At 43.0% G+C, this 15,432-nt stretch overlaps 1 pseudogene; it reads left to right on the top strand.

Annotated features, from left to right (window-relative positions):
• Positions 1 to 9,245: 9,245 nt before the first annotated feature.
• Positions 9,246 to 15,076, top strand: LOC129398587 (small ribosomal subunit protein eS1-like; annotated as a pseudogene).
• Positions 15,077 to 15,432: the final 356 nt, after the last annotated feature.

Here is a 15,432-nt window from a genome sequence, read left to right as displayed (position 1 = left end):
CAGTCCTCCATCCACCTCGGCCCCCCAAAGTGCTGAGATTACAGGCATGAGCTGCTGTGCCTGGCCAAGGTTTTTTATTATTATTATTATTACAAAAACTTTTCAATAAACATAAAAGTAGAGACAGCAGTTTAATGAGCTATCATATACCCATCACATAGATTTAAAAACTATTAACATTTGCAATATTTACTCCATTTGTTTTTCTGAAGTATTTACAAAATAGTTTACCGTAGTTATGTAATTGCATCCTGATATTCACCCCTACGTAATTTACTTTCCCTCTAAAAACATGAGGACATTTTTTATATGATCATTATCATACCTAATCAAATTACCAGTAATTCCTTAATATCCTCTAAGATCAAGTTTACATTCAGATGTCTTGTCCTCAAAATGTCAATTGTGATTATTTTTTTCTTTGACCAAAGATAATAAGATCTCGAGATGTAATGACAGAGATTCCATGTTAGCCCTGATGTCTCAGCTCTGTGGTCCATTGTGGCTTTACTTGAAAGTCTGAGGCTAGGCGTGGTGGCTCACATCTGTAATCCCAGCACTTTGGGAGGCCAAGATAGGCGGATCATGAGGTCAAGAGATCAAGACCATCCTGACCAACATGGTGAAACCCTGTCTCTATTAAAAATACAAAAATTAGTCAGGTGTGGTGGCGGGTGCCTATAGTCCCAGCTACTCGGGAGGCTGAGGCAGGAGAATCACTTGAACCCGGGAGGCGGAAGTTGCAGTGAGCTGAGGTTGCACCACTGCACAGTATTCCAGCCTGGGTGACAGAGCGAGACTCTGTCTCAAAAAAAAAAAAAAAAAAAAGTGTATGTGAGGAAACTGGAATTGAGCTTCGGGATGTTGGGGGATGGAGGTACTTCATTTACTGAACAACAAAAACCATAGGATACCAATGCTGGAGGAAGAAGCATCATCCTCAGTTTCTACTAACTCATCCACGCATGAGATGGGGACTTGGTGTCCGAGAGAAAAGCTACTTTTTAGGTCTTCAACCTTGATCAAACCATTTCTGAATTCCTCATACATATATAATCAGGTGCTATGAGTGGTACTTATTGGATAATCTTTCTGTCGTTTCCTGTGCTAGGAAGGAAAATACATGTACAGCCAACTTCCTAGAGGGTTCGTTCTTTTGCATCAGGGTGTCTCAAACTGCTGCCCTTAAAACACCTGTAAGAGAATCATCCAGGCGGCTTGCTCGCTCGCATGCAGGCCCTTTAGAATCAGAGTCAGAATCCCTGGGGCTGGAGCCACAAAACGAAATGACATTTCAACGAGTTTGTCATCATATGAGAGAGAATAGGTGAGTATTTGGATACCTATAATACAAAGTAGATTCAAAAAGAATGACTTGATTATTTTAAATGTTGTGTTTTTAAAAATTTAATACAGAAAAGGCTGGGCACGGTGACCCATGCCTGTAATCTTAGCACTTTGGGAGGCGAAGGCGGGTGGATCATTTGAGGTCAGGAGTTCAACACCAGCCTGACCAACAAGGTGAAACCCCATCTCTACTAAAAACATAAAAATTAGCCAGGCAGTAGTGGTGCGTGCCTGTAATCCCAGCTGCGGTGGAGGATGAGGCAGGAGAATTGCTTAAGCCTGGGAAGCAGAGATTTGGTGAGCTGAGATCATACCACTGCACTCCAATGTGGGTGACGATTGTTTAACCACCACCAAAATGGGTTCTCAGTCCAACTATTGATATGAAGATGACATCCATTGTGGTCTTGTACATTTTGTTGCCTTTCCGGGGTGAAGGACATTGGTGACCACTTGTTTCCTCTGGAACGGTCGATTGGTCATGAACTTCCTGGTCCAGGTATTCACTGTGTCATTCATGATGGTGGTTGATCCTCAGGTAGTTAGGGAGGAAAATAAACAAGAAGTTATATATTTAAAACCACGTTTCAATTTTAGACCTGATTAATTGACTTAATAAAGGGCATTAGCACTTCGACTTCCTACAGTCCCTCTCTTTACCTCTGGAAACTAGTTATTTCTAGGTTGTTTTATGTTGTTAAGGTTGACCACCTTCTCTTTCTGTTCTGCAGTCATAGTCCTATCACTATCCTTTTGTCATGGTCATTCAATTCAGAAGTTGCTTATTTTTTAATTTCTTGGCTGACTAAATTTTATTATGAAGACGTTTTTTTAAAAGAGCCCAGAAATACTGTATTCTTTAAGTTCTTCAGCATGTGTCTTTTGCCTATTTTGATTGGGCAATAATTTAGCTGGCTATAAAATTCTTGGATTATACTCTATTTCCCTTAGAAATTATAGGCACCCATCCACTGACATTTCATTGTGCTTTATTTTATTTTATTTTATTTTATTTTTTGAGATGGAGTCTTGCTCTGTCACCCAGGCTTGAGTGCAGTGGTGCAATCTCGGCTCACTGCAAGCTCTGCCTCCCGGGTTCACACCATTCTCCTTCCTCAGCCTCCCGAGTAGCTGGGACTACAGGCGCCCGCCTCCATGCCTGGCTAACTTTTTTGTATTTTTAGTAGAGACGGGGTTTCACCGTGTTAGCCAGGATGGTCTCGACCTCCTGACCTCGTGATCCACCGGCCTTGGGCTCCCAAAGTGCTGCGATTACAGGTGTGAGCCACTGTATGAGCCCAGCCTCATTGTGCTTTGCACTGACCCCCTTTCCCTGGCCTCTTCCAGCTTGTCTTTTTCTCTCCCAGTAGTTTCTTCATGAAGAGGCCATTTGCTATATTCCATGAGATATTTCACACTCAAAGAAGACTTCTTTTATACTCTTGTGATAATTTGTCTGGGAATCACTGTCTTGATTTATAAGGGAGTTTGTAATAAATACAGTAAAAGAGAAACACAATGTATTTTGAGACATCAGAGAAGGGAGAAGCCAATTCTATTAATATTTGGGGTTAGCAGGGAAGGCTTAGTTAAGAGGTAACATTTGAACTAGGCCTTGAAATAAGGGAAGGATTTGGCCATGCAGAAATGGCTAGAGAGTAGAAGCAAGACATGTTGGTTAGTGTTATGTATCAATTTGACTGGGTGGTGGGGTGCCCAGATATTTGGCTACACATTATTCTGGGTGTGTCTCTGAGGTATTCTGGATGAGGATAACCCTTAATTGGTAGACTGAATAAACAGATTGTCCTCCCCAATGTGGGTGAGCCTCATCCAATCCATTGAAGGCCTGAACAAAACAAAAAGGTAGAGTCACAGAGAATTTGCTCTTTTTACCTGATTATATTTGAGCTGGGACATCAATCTTCTCCTGACTTTAGATGTGGACTCGAGTTGGAAGTATATCATTGGCTGTCCTGGGTCTCCAGGTTGCTGGCTGCAGACTCCAGGACTCCTTAGCCTACATAACCATGTGAGTCATCCCTTACAACAAATCAATCTGTCTCTCTCTATGTGTATAGCTCTACCTCTGTCTCTCTTCTCTTTCTCTGGAGAACCTAGAATAATACACAAGGTTATATTAGAGAAGAGGATGACCCAAGGAAAAGCATGGAGGCAGAAAAGTGCAAAGAGGGTTTGGGAAGACTGGAGTCCTGATGGGGAGTTTGGATTTCTCTATGTGTAGCATGGAGAATCCTTGAAAATATTCAAGAGGTGAAAATTGTATTTGTGGAAGAACACCAGGAGTATGTGAAAAGAAAAACACTCCATTTTAACTCCACTGAAGGGGGCATCAACGGGATGCACTGGGGACATGGGTTGGAGGGTAGTTGAGGCCATATCTGGAGGATCTTTACTTCTAGGCGGAGTCTGAAGTTATCTTTCTGGGGAGTGGGAGATTACAAATCTTTGAGCTCCACTCAAGAGATGGTTTTGCTAACAATGGCAGGGCGACGGAGGTGGTGATGGTGATGGTGGGAAACTGGTAGCATGAATTCTAATTGGGCTTCTGTTATTCTAGCCGAGAAAGTTGGGGAATGGACTTTCAGTAGAATAATACAGATCTGGGAATCAACTGCATGGAGGAGGTAGTTATAGGTGATGAGATGTCTCAGGGACAAAGTTTGGTAGAAGGAGAAAAGATACTAGGCTGCTACAAAAAGAATTGCTGTTTTTGCCATTACTTTTAACGGCAAAATCCGCAATTACTTTTGCACCAACCTAATAGGATGCAAACTTCGGAGCCATCTGCATCAGAGGGATTGATGAAGATCAGCAAAGTTTGGGAACACAGGAAAGGAGCGGGGAGGTTAATGACTTGAGGGCATAGCAGGGATAATGAAGGTTTTTCTTGTTAGCATGTGGAGACTTAAGCATGATTATATGTTAAACACCTGGCACATACACGGTGCAAAATATTTATGAGTGAAATGACAAGTGAAGGTGGTGAGTCATGGGAGTTCCAAGGGAACAGGTGATAAAGGCAGGTCTCAAATGAGGCACAAGTGGAGAAGGTAGCTTGGGAAAGGAGAAGGATGCTTCTCCTTATAACATGGGAAAGGCAGAGGAAAAGGATCAAGATACAGTGATCTAGGGGTGAGATGGAAGTGAGTTGAGAGAACTCAACTGTGGGCTCTGATACCCCTAGGGATGGGTTTGGGGGGCTTTGAGATATGGAAGAGGTTTAAAGTCAATTGTTATAGCAAATATGGTTTGGAATTTATTTGTGATGCTTAAAAATATTGCTGAACAGAAGTGAAGTCTACCCTGGAGTTGGATGGTGAGATTATTTAGTGGAACTACCAGATCCATGTTGTGATTCTTTCCAGTATCATTCAGCAGCCCTTGGGCAGTTGCGAGGCAAGTCATCAATGGGGTATGGAGATCTTCCAGGTGGGTGTGGTTGAAGGAAGGGAAGAAAGAGTTTAGGAGCACATTACAAGAAGAAGGTGACTGTAAGGTCCAGGCTGAGCAGGAAGGTAAAGCAAGAAGGAAACATGAGGTTGTGAAGAGAAGTTTAGAGGGATGAGGAGGCAGGAGAGGTGAACAGTTGCAGGACGTAGCTAGAGTGGCGATGTTAGATCTTGGGGCCACAGAGCTTTACAGTGATTATGAAGATCAAAGGGCATTAGAATCAAGCTATAAAGAGCTACTGTTTGATGTTGGGATGTGAGGATGCTGCAGGTGGATGTCTGCACATTGATGGTGAGAACATGGTCACCCTGGCCCTGCTGGGTCTTTGCTGAAGAGACTGTGCTCTGTTCTTGGGGCCGTTTTCATCACCTGATTAGAGCAGTGGTCCCCAAATGGTGTTCTTTGGACCATCTGCATAAAATGTTCATAGGTCAAGGAGAAAATGGAAAAACAGAGAAAATGTCACAGAAATGTGCCCACTGGTGAAAGATCACCAGCTGTCCTTTTTGGAGGATTGTTCTTTATTCTAAAAATGTATATATTCTATTCTATTAAAACATTTTTGTATTGGCATTTTTTTTCTCTTTTATGAAATGCCACGGGGTAGAAATTTGTAATGTATCCAATTCTCCTGTCTTCATGTATTGCCCTGTGGTGGGGGAGGGGATGTGGCAAATACTGGCCAAGAGGCTGGGGACAGAGGTGCAGTGTTAGACTTCTAGCCTGGAGCATTTAATTCTTAGTACAAGACTCTCTAACATTCTTCTCCCTCTGTTTCCTACTTGGTGATACTCGAGGTATTGCAACCCCCATTAACCTTAGTCTTAGGGCAAGTTTGATGGGAAACAGAGCACCCCACACCTCCCTGCAGATGAAGCATGAGTGAGAAAAACAACTTCTGATGTTTGAAGTTACCAAGATTTAGGAGTTGTCTGTTATTGCAGCAAAACCTCACCTATTCTGACCAATCATGGTGGAATTTCTGTGTGTGTGTGTGTGTGTGTGTGTGTGTGTGTAACTGGTAGTTTAAAAAAGTTCCTTCTTACCCAAAAGAAAAGAAAAGATAGCAACCTTATGTTGGTTCTCAAATTAAAAAAATATTTTTACTCGTTTATAAAATAGAAAAAACTGGGAATCTGTAGCTTAGAGAACTACAGTGTGGGATGTCTATAAAGACCAGGTTATTTTATCAGCTCCTAACACCCCTTAATAGAAGCTTAGCCAAGACTTGCACTATTTAAGTCTTTCCCATTCCACATTCCATGGACTCTTGAAGAGACATTGAGGAAACGGTGCAGCCATGAACCACCCTCACTCAATCCTAGTGGCAGAACCTGCCTTTTACTGCAGAATGAGCTTCTTGCTACAGTGATACTGCAACCCCTTAGATATATCCTGTACTAATTATATTAAAACACGACCAATGCTTTTGCTTTGTTGTCCCCCAAATTAAACACATTAATCATGAGAACCCAGAGAATTGGATTTAGTGTAACTGATTCCAAACTGTCAGTAAGAACATAATTAAGTTAAATTTTTCTCCAATTCAAATAAAAGAAAATTGACAATAAAATGCTGATCAATACGTGTAGCTCAGGAGGTAGAGCCTGCTTTGAGATGCAGAAGTGTTTGTTTTTTTTAGATCTATATTCTTGAGTAAAGAAAAATTCCATGTCTCTTTCCTAGAGGGGAAGACTTTCAGAGCTGGGCTTGGCAACAGCCTGACTATCAGAGGCTGAATTAAACAAATAGGTACCTCTCTGGAGTGAATAGTGCTTTTCTCCTGTTTGGGGAACCATGCTTTTATGGTGGAGTTTGCGTTCTGTCTTGGTCTCCGGATGTGTGTATCTGTGGGTGGATGTCTGCATGTAAATGGCAGTGTATTCCTGTGTGGGTGTGTACAAAATTCCCATGTGAATCTCAGCTTTGTGGGGATCTCCGGTTCTTGAGCCCAGTAGATGCCATTTGAAGAAAAAATCACTTGAAAATGAGACAGAAAGAATGGAAACTAAATCCTAGCTCTAAGGGCACCAGGCTGATTAAAAAAAAAAAAAACTCTGGATCTTCTTTGTTTTGGACTCTACCTGCCTCTAAATGACATTTCTGTTTCCTATGAGATGATTAGAATGAAAAACATCCTGAGCACGAAAGAGCAGATACTGTGTGATAGTGTGTATATCAGGGTGTCAGCTGTGACACTGCTGACATTTTGGCTCAGCAATTTCTCTGTTGTATATGTGGGGGCTCCCTGTGCATTTTAGGATGTTGAGCGGCATCCCTGGATCCCTGAACTCACTGGATGCAGTAACACAACTCCCCCCAAGTAGACACAACCCCCGGTGTCTCCAGATATTGCCTAATGTCCCCAGGGGGCAAAATAGCCCCATCTGAGAACTGCTGCTTTCATAAAGTACAATGTCAGGTGAAATAGGTGGAGGCTGTTTGTAGTCAGGGGTTAGTAGAGATGGAAGACACCCCAGGAATATCCTGGAAGGGGCGGTAATATTTTGTTTCTTGAATTGGGTGTCAGTAATATGGAGATGTTCAGTTTTTTTTTGTTGTTGTTGTTGATTTTGAGGCAGGATCTTGCTCTGTCACCTAGGCTGAAGCACAGTGGCACCGTCATGGCTCACTGCAGCCTCTGCCTCCTGGGCTCCAGCAGTCCTCCCACCTCAGCCCTCCCTAGTAGCTGGGACTACAGGCAGGTGCCACCACTGTTGCCTAATTTTTTATTTATTTATTTTTTGTAGAGAGGAGTGTCTCACTATGCTGCCCAGGCTGGTCTCAAGCTCCTGGGCTCAAGCAATCTGCTCACCTCGGCCTCCCAAAGTGCTGGGATGGCAGGCATGAGCCACTGCGTCTGGCCAGTATGTTCAGTTTGTAAGAAAAGTACTGTGTTGACCTCTTCTATGTGCACATTTTTTTAAGTAATAATTCAATAAAGCATTTAGAAAAATTGGTCATAATAGGAGTGATTTGTAGAGTGATTGACATGAAAGCTGATCACCTTAATTTAAACTACTCTGAAATGAGCACCAGGGGCCACCAAGAGGACCCTTTCAAGGTGTCATAGCCAAGGAGAGGAGTGTGTTGTGTACATCTCTGCATAAAGGATTTGCTGGTTACATGGAAGGATGAAGCCTCCTTCTGAGGACACAGGCAGCAAAGCAAGTGGAAGCCCAAAGCATTGAGCTTTCCAAATGGACTTTGCTAAAATCTTGTGGATGACTCATGCTCTTAACATACACCCATGTACATATTGTCCATATAAACATTAATTCTGTAACAAGGCCCACACTTAAGGGTTTTTTTTTTTTTGTGACAGTCTTGCTTTATTGCCTAGGCTAGAGTACAGTGACATAATCGTGACTCACTGCAACCTCCGCCTCCTGGGTTCAAGCAATGCTTGTGCCTCAGCCACCTGAGTAGCTGGGACTACAGGTGCACAACACCATGCCTGGGTAATTTTTGTATTTTTAGTAGAGACGGGGTTTCACCATGTTGGCCAGGCTGGTCTCAAACTCCTGGCCTCAAGTGATCTGCACACCTCAGTCTCCTAAAGTGTTGGGATTACAGGTGTGAGCCACTGCGCCTGGGCCCACACATAAGGTTTGAGTTGAGATAGAGAAACTCTGGCAGGACTGAGGAATCGGGCCACAGTCTCTGGGAAATATTCACAATTTCTGGAATCTTCTCTACTTCCAGAGTTCCCACTTTCTGTCTCCTGTTTTTTCAACAAACTTGTATGGAACCACAGTGTGTCTAGAACTTGCCAGGTGTGGAGGATAAAAAGATGACTGAGATCGGGCATGGTGGCTCATGCCTGTAATCCCAGCACTTTGGGAGGCCAAGGCAGGCGGATCACTTGAGGGCAGGAATTTGAGCACAGCCTGGCCAACATGATGAAACGTCTTTACTAAAAATACAAAAATTAGCCAGGCATGGTGGCATGCACATGTAGTCCCATCTACTTGAGAAGATGAGACAGGAGAATCGCTTGAACCCAGGAGGCAGATGTTTCAGTGAGCTGAGATCACACCGCTGCATTCCAGCCTGGGAGACAGAGCAAGATTCCATGTCAAAAAAAAAAGATGACTGAAATACAGACTCCCTCAGAGTTGACTCTAACACAAACTAGGTAAGAGCCCAAGGTCTGGCTGGGCAGACACCTTGATTGGCCTCATCCTGCAGCATCTACTAGAATGAAGAACACTTTTTTCTTTACCCATGATGTTTTGTTCTTCATACCCACAAGTGCAATTTGTGTTAATTCTGCAAAATTTGTCGCATAACTCTGCCTGTATTCTTAGCATTTTTCCTTTGAGAGATTTCTCAGCACATCATCTTTGGACTATGTGGAATTGGAAATTTACTTAGAGTCAACAACAAGTACAGGAAAGTCAGTTCTTAGTCAAGAGTTAGGTTTTCAAAGACAGTGGATAAAATAAAAAATCAAGATTTGATGTACAGTTAAGATTATACGTGCAAATCCCCTCATCATTCATAAAGTTTAGCAGTCAGTCTTACCGTGGCTCACCAGGTCCAATCCACACTTCTTCCTCCACGATTGGAGCAGAGGGTGATTTTTTTTTCTGAGCAACTGATGAAGTCATTTAGTTGCAGTAGAAGCCATGTGTACTAGAGACCAATCACTGTGCCCTCATGGCACTATTTCTGCCTCTCTCCCTCTTTGTTCTTGCCAAGTACCCACAGTTCATTTTTCATAGATTGAAAGAGCCCAAGTTGGGCCTATATCTAGGAGTACAATTGCTGGGTCATTTGGTAACTCTATGTAGAATTGTTTGGGAAGTTGTTAAACTGTTTCTCACAGTGGCTACACCATTATAATTCCTACCAGCTGTGTATGAAGGTTCTAGTTTCTCTGCATCCTCACCAAAACTTGTTATTTTCTGGTTTTTTTTTTTTTTTTTTGAGACAAAGTCTTGCTCTGTCGCCCAGGCTGGAGTGCAGTGGCACAATCTCAGCTCACTGCAACCTCTGCCTCCAGATTCAAGTTACTCTCCTGCCTCAGCCTCCCGAGTAGCTGGGATTATAGGAACCTGCCACCATGCCTGGCTAATTTTTGTATTTTTTTTAGTACAGACAGGGTTTCACCATGTTGGCCAGGCTGGTCTCACACTCCTGGCCTCAGGTGACCCACCTGCCTCGGTCTCCCAAAGTGCTGGGATTACAGGCATGAGCCACTGCACCAGGCCAATTTTCTCTATATTCGATTCTAGCCATGCTTATGGGTATGAAGTGGTATCTAATTGTGGTTTTGATTTCTGTTTCCCTGATGATGAATTTCATTGAGCATCTTTTAATGTGCTTATTGGCCACTTGTATGTCTTCCTTGGAGATGTGCAATATTTTCATATTCAAAAATGAAAGCACAGGTCCACACAAAATTTTGTACATGAATAATTACAGTAGCATCACTCCTAATAACCCAAAGAGAGAATTAATCCAAATGCCTATCACCAGATGAAGAGATACACCTATTGTTGTCTACCCACATGGTGGAATATTATTTGATCACAAAAAGGAGGAAAGTACATACGCTACAGCGTGGATGAACCTTCAAAACAGTTGAAAGATCACATTCTACATGATTTCATTCAGATGGAAATCTACAGAAATAGGAAGTCGATTAGTGGTTGCTTAGGGCTGGTAGGGGCATGGGAGGATGGGGATGTTAGCTAAAGGGTACGAGGTTTCTTTTTGAGGTCATGAAATGTTCTAAAATTGGTAATGTTTGTGTATATCTCTGAATATATTGAAAACCATTGAAATGTAAAAAATGCAAAGAAAAAACAGCCCAAGTTGCAATTTTATTCAACACTTGATTGCTTTAAAAATAGATTCCAGGCTGGGCATGGTGGCTCACACCTGAAATCCCAGTGCTTTGGGAGGCTGTGGTGGGAGGATTGCTTGAGGCCAGGAGTTCCAGGCCAGCCTTGGCAACATGGCAAGACCCTGTCTGTACAAAAAAAGAAAAAATAAATAACAGCTGGGTGCAGTGGCTCACACCTGTAATCCCAGCACTTTGGGAGGCAGAGGCGGGCAGATCACCTGACATCAGGAGCTCAAGAGCAGCTTGGCCAACATCCTGAAATCCCGTTTCTACCGAAAATATAAAATTTAGCCTTTTGGTACTCCAAGCAGCACCATGGCGGTTGTTAAGAACAAGTGCCTTATGAAAGGTGGCAAAAAGGGAGTTGAGAAGAAAGTAGTTGGTCCATTCTCTAAGAAAGATCAGTATGATGTGAAAACACCTGCTATGTTCAATATAAGAAATACTGGAAAGACTTGGTCGCCAGGACCCAAGGAACCCAAATTGCATCTGATGGTCTCAAGGGTCTTGTGTTTGAAATGAGTCTTGCGGATTTGCAGAATGATGAAGTTGCATTTAGAAAATTCAAGCTGATTACTGAAGATGTTCAGGGCAAAAACTGCCTGACTAACTTCTATGGCATGGGTCTTACCTGTGACAAAATATGTTCCATGGTTGAAAAATGTTCAACAATGATTGAAGCTCATGTTGATGTCAAGACTACCGATGGTTACTTGTTTCATCTGTTTTGTGTTGGTTTTACTAAAAAACACAACAATCAGATACTGAAGACCTCTTATGCTCAGCAACAACAGTCTGCCAAATCCAGAAGAAGATGATGGAAATCATGACCTGAGAGGTGCAGACAAATGACTTGAAAGAAGTGGTCAATAAATTGATTCCAGACAACATTGGAAAAGATATAGAAAAGGCTTGCCAATTTATCCTCTCTATGATGTCTTCATTAGAAAAGTAAAAATGCTGGAGAACCCTGGATTTGAAAGGCATGGAGCTTCATGGTGAAGGTAGTAGTTCTGGAAAACCCACTAGGGACGAGACACATGCTAAAGTTGAATGAGCTGATGGATATGAACCACCAGTCCAAGAATCTGTTTAAAGTTCAGACTTAAAACAGTGGCAAATAAGAAGTTCTATTTGTGAAAAACAAACAAGAAACAACAATGAAAGAGCAAAATTAGGCTGGTGTGGTGGTGTATGCCTGTAATCCTAGCTACTCAGGAGGCTGAGGCATGAGAATCACTTGAACCCAGGAGACAGAGGTTGCATTGAGCCAAGATTGCACCATCGCACTCCAGCCTGGGCAACAGAGTGAGACTCTCTCCAAAAGGAAGAAAAAAAAAAAAGTATCCGGGCTTGGTGGCATGTGCCTGTAGTCTCAGCTACTCTGAAGGCTGAGACGGGAGGATGGATTGAAGCCAGGAGTAATTTGAGGCTGCAGTGAGCTATGATTGTGACACTGCACTCCAGCCTGGACTGCGGAGCAGGACCCTGTCTCTTGTACATACACACACACACACACACACACACACACACACACACACACACACACACACATACATCCATACCCAGGTTCTACCTCTGGTGATTCTGACTCAGTAGGTTGGGGTATCCCCTAGGGATCCTGCTGTTGAGCCTGGTCTGGGATCCACTTTTCATTGGGAACTGAGACACTGGCTGTGAGCCTTTCTGTCCTGAGATGTAGAGGTCATGGCCATGCAGGTTCAAGCTTAAGGAGACCTGACTGTGCGTTAGGTATTGTGCTGAACATCATCTCTTACTCTCACAGCAACATCCTTAGAAGGTTAATGATGTATCCGTGCTCTACAGATGAGGAACTGAGCTTTCAGAGGAGTTTAGCTTGTTTAAAACTTATTCTTCCTATTGGAAACTTCGTACCCTTTGACCAGTGACTCCCATCCCCTCCCTTTCCTTCACCCCATCCCTGGATAACCACTGTCCTACTCTCTATTTCTGTGAGTTCAACTTCTTTAGATTCCACATATAATAAAATCATGCAGTATCTGTCTTTCTGTGCTGGCTTATTTCACTTAACACAATGTCTTTCAAGTTCATCTATGTTGTTGAAAATGACAGGATTTCTTTCTTTTTTAAGGGTTAATAGTATTCCGTTGTGTGTATATAGTACATTTGCTTTATCCTTTCATCCACTGATGGACACTTAGGTTGATTCTATATCTTGGGTATTGTGAATAGAGCTGCAGTGAACATAGGAATGTAGGGATCCCTTCGACATATTGGTTTTGATTTTTTTTTGGTCTATATCCAGAAGTTGGGTTGCTGGATTATATGTTTTGAAATCTATAGCACAGCAGCGTGACTATAGTCAATAATAATGTATCTTTCAAAATACCTAAGTGGGTACATTTCAAATGTCGCATCATGAAAATTGTCAGTAAATTAGGGGATGGACGTGTTAATTAGTTTGATCTAATCATCCCACATTGTATACACATATCAAAACATCACATAAATGTGTACAATTATGATTTGTCAATTAAAATAACGTTAGTTAAAAAAATAAGTAACTTGTTCAAAGCCCCAGTTGGGATTGATGGAGCCGGGACATGCACCAAGGCTGTTGCTCTGAGGCCCACAGAGTCCTTTGTCCACGAATGTTGAAGCCCTACCTGAGATTTCTACTGAGATCAGTGTAGGGATTCAGTGTCTCAGAATCATCCCATTCTCCAGGGCCCACAAGTCCATGACCACTGCCTCTACCGCCGACCCTACTGACCTGAAATGTGGCCCCTGCTTTCATTTCCAGGAGCATACAACACTTACACCAAGCATTGATGGGTTTTGTTGACTTCATTTGAGATGTGGGGCCGTGGAGAGGGTCCCATGATCCTTGCTTGGTGTTGGCCAACTCATTGACTTCTCTCTTTGACTTCACCCTTCCCTTTTCTACTCACCTCCTCTGTCATGGAGTGCTCTGGGAATTCTGAGCCCTGGTTCCTTTATTTTGCAGATGACCTTCACTCTTCTCTGCAACGAATCCCAAAAGTGTGTAGTTGAGCTGACTGCAAGGTGCTTGACATGCAAGAGAATTTACAAATGAGATTTGGCCTCTGGAAAGTGGTGGTAGTTCCAGATTTATGTGGATGTTACTTTGTTTTTCCCTATAAGATCTATTCTTTAAACTATCAAGCTCTTGGCTCCTGGCTGCAGTCCTTTGCTGGTGGCAGTGGGCTGGGTACTGCCACCGGGGAGAAATGCTGCCCACTTAGATAAAGGGAAACTGGTTCTCTTTAAGAGGCAGAGGGAGGTTTCCAGTGCCAGTTTGTTTGGAGGCAAAATGGCTGTTGTATTAAAATTGCCCAAACTTGAGCTAGTGCCTTGTGTGTTTAGAGCTCAAAGCCACGATTGTTTTCTTTTTCTTTTCTTTTCTTTTTTTTTTTTTTTTGGTGGTTGGTTTTCCATCCTTTTGCTTGGCAGGTTTCTGCTAATAGCTTCAAGCTCAAGAGTCCCATTATACAGACACTAATAGCACCTACTATGTGTCAGTCTGTAGTGCCTACTATGTGCCAGGGATTGGAGATAATATAATGATGAACAAGATAAACATGACATTTGGAAAAGAGAGTCTGGTTCCCACTCTCAGCCCACCCCAAAGAGAGGCCAGAATTGGGCTTCCAAAGAAATCAGATGCCCTTGCATCACCTCCCTGAAGAGGACGGGTGAAGCTTTGGTGTCTGCAGAGAATTTGGCTGGACAGTCCCCCAGTTTTGGAACGATGGGAAGGAACTGTGTTTAAGATGAGAAGTGGGGGAGTGGCTGGATATCAGAGGAAGCCAAGATGAAGAGAAGGTTTTTGTGAGTTCCCATGCATAGTGGAGACCTGTTCTAGTAAGGGTCCCTGGGGCTGAGCCTGTGGGTCAGTGGAATGCTGCTGTGAGGCAGGTCTTGCTATAGCAGGTGGCCCAAAGAAGGTTGATGGATCATGAGCAGCTGGAAAAATGGAGAGTTCGGGGGATGTAGTTCCTACCTGGCTTTCCAACAGTGTGTAAGCCCAGAATTCTTACATAAGCCCATGGAGAAGGGAAAGGAATGCTCGTAACGACAAGATTGAATTCTCCACCTGCCAGGCATCCAGGGACTCAGAGCAGATTTAACTGAAGTTACAGAAATAGGAATGTGACATTTCCTACATCCGGGTGTGCTGGAGCAAATATATTCCCTCTCTGGTTTGTGGGGAAGGAGAATGCTAACAGACAAGACTCCAGGATTTCACTCTTAAACCTGGTGCCTACAGATGCATTTTGTACTGGATGCAGACAGAAGCTCCATATAGACATATCCATCGCTGCATCTCTCATGCCTTCTGTTCTCCCTAATTTTCCCTTTTTCACCCACAGAGGAAGAAAGTTCCAGCATCACTTCTGGCCTCTCAAGAGTGAGTTAGGTGGCCAGGTGGGGTTATTCATGCCTGTAATCTCATACTGAAGGGGTGGCCTGCCCCTCCACACCTGTGGGTATTTCTTGTCGGGTGGGATGAGAGACAGAAAAGAAATCAGACACAGAGACAAAGTATAGAGAAACAACAGTGGGCCCAGGGGACCTGCGCTTAGCATGCTAAGGACCTGCACTGGCACAGGTCTCTGAATTCCCTCAGTTTTTATTGATTATTATCGTCATTATTTCAGCAAAAAGGAATGTCGTAGGGGGCAGGGTGATAATAAGGAGAAGGTCAGCAACAAACGTGAGCAATAGAATCTATGTCATAATGGAGTTCAAGG

Source organism: Pan paniscus, chromosome 7 (genome assembly GCF_029289425.2).
Source record: "Pan paniscus chromosome 7, NHGRI_mPanPan1-v2.0_pri, whole genome shotgun sequence".
NCBI classification, from domain to species: Eukaryota; Metazoa; Chordata; class Mammalia; order Primates; family Hominidae; genus Pan; species Pan paniscus.
The sequence above is the reverse complement of the archived record's forward strand: the minus strand, read 5'-3'. Positions and strand labels throughout refer to the sequence as shown.